Source organism: Lagenorhynchus albirostris, chromosome 10, assembly GCF_949774975.1.
Source record: "Lagenorhynchus albirostris chromosome 10, mLagAlb1.1, whole genome shotgun sequence".
NCBI lineage: Eukaryota > Metazoa > Chordata > Mammalia > Artiodactyla > Delphinidae > Lagenorhynchus > Lagenorhynchus albirostris.
The window spans coordinates 79,283,366-79,285,269 of NC_083104.1; the positions used below are offsets into that span (position 1 = coordinate 79,283,366).

Sequence of the window (1,904 nt, forward strand, 5' to 3'; positions counted from 1 at the left end):
TTGAGCATTTATTAGGCCTGATTATGTGCCACTAATCCCCCCACTTGGGCACTCTGCTAAAATCCCCCCACTTTTTTTTTCCAGCATTATCTCATTTAAGCCTCACAACAGCCTCATAAGATACGTACTTTTATTATCCCCATATTACAGATGAGCAAAGTGAGGTTAAAACAGGCGAAGTAGCTTGCATGTCTTGTAAGCTGGGGTTGGACCCAGGTCTTTCTGACTACAAAGACCTCCTTTAAGCACTCATGGAAGCCTCCCTGCCTGATTCATCCAGGCGGGTGGCTTCTGGCTGAGTGTCACGTGCTCTTTGTCCCCATACTTAAAAAGAGGCCCGGCGCAGAGGTTTCTGGGAACCAAGAGTTATAATGGCGTCTGTATGATCTCCTGAGGCAACTGCATCGGAGCACGGCCAAAGTGAGCGGCAGCAGGAAAACAGACTCGTAGAAGATGACAACAGCAGCTAGGCCAACTTTTGAACCTGCAAGGGGGGGAGAGGAAAAGGAGAAGGTGATTTGAGCCAACTCTCAAAGCAATATTCAAGCAGAGACCTACCCTCTCATGCAAAGATAAAATATAGACAGACCACTCAGGATGCCCCGGGAGAAGTTCGGAACCGTGATTTCAGGAGCGAGTTGGGAGAGAGAGAGAGAGAGCTGCTGCAAGAGAAAAAAACAGAGACCGGCCAACCCGAGAACATACAACCTCCTCTTCAGTGTCAAAGAAGCCTTGGTTGGACCAGATTCCCGCTGCCAACCTCGATGCACACGACCCTCTAACAGGTGAGGAAGATGAAGATTTTGAAGAGGAGAGTGATGATGATGATACTGCAGCTCTTCTTGCAGAGCTGGAAAAAATTAAAAAAGAAGGAGCTGAAGAGCAGGCCAGGAAGGAAGGAGAACAAAAGGCTGAAGAAGGAAGGATTCGTATGGAAAACATTCTGAGGGGAAACCCTCTCCTTGATCTCACTGGCCCATCCCAGCCTCAGGCCAACTTCAAAGTTAAAAGAAGGTGGGATGATGATGTCGTTTTCAAGAACTGTGTAAAAGGTGTAGATGATCAGAAGAAAGACGAAAGATTTGTCAATGATATGCTGCGATCTGAATTTCACAAAATGTTCATGGAGAAATATATGAAATAGTACAGTTTTATGTGCTTAATGAAAGGCTGTAAAATGTAAAAAAAAAAAAAAAAAAAAAAGAGGCCCAATTCTTTTAGCACCCTCTCCCCCAACCTTCAGCTCCTTATCACCACCTCAGAAGTGAGGTATAAATTACACCTGCCTATTCTTCTAACTCAGTGGGTCATGGGAACACCCTTTCCTGCTATAAAGAAACATTTTAGGCACACACAGTCACACATAGTTCTTTGTACCTCTTTAGCCTCTAGGTCATTGGGGTTTATTTGCAGATGTTGCCAAGATGAACCAGAGATCTGGGGAAACTATCTGTCCTTGGAGAAAGAGAGCCGTCAGGATGTTTTTATGTTAGTTTCTTTTTGCTGATTTTGAATTTGTGTGAAGACTATCTCCCTGTCCCAGGAGAAATAGTTAGAAAAGTTTATTTTCTTAAGACTTAAACTATATTCTCCAAGCTCACTAAACTATCCGAACATCAACACTGGACTCTGCTGATGGCCTGATCTAGGAAGTAAGCATTTCTTTCCTTCTCTGCTTTTGTCCTATCTTTTGGGGACTAGATGGGATGTTTTTCTCTATCTGCTGATGACCCTAATAACCGTGTGTGTATATGTGTGTGTGTGTGTGAGTGTATATGTGAGTGTGAGTGTGTGTGTATATGTGTGAGTTTGTGTGTGAGTCTGTGAGTGTATATGTGAATGTGAGTTTGTGAGTGTGTGTATATGTGTATGTGAGTGTGAATTTCTGTGTGAGTGTGTATATG

The 1,904-nt window shown here is 43.6% G+C and overlaps 1 pseudogene; it reads left to right on the top strand.

Annotated features, from left to right (window-relative positions):
- Positions 1-358: 358 nt before the first annotated feature.
- LOC132528190 (spliceosome-associated protein CWC15 homolog) lies at positions 359-1,144 on the top strand (annotated as a pseudogene).
- Positions 1,145-1,904: the final 760 nt, after the last annotated feature.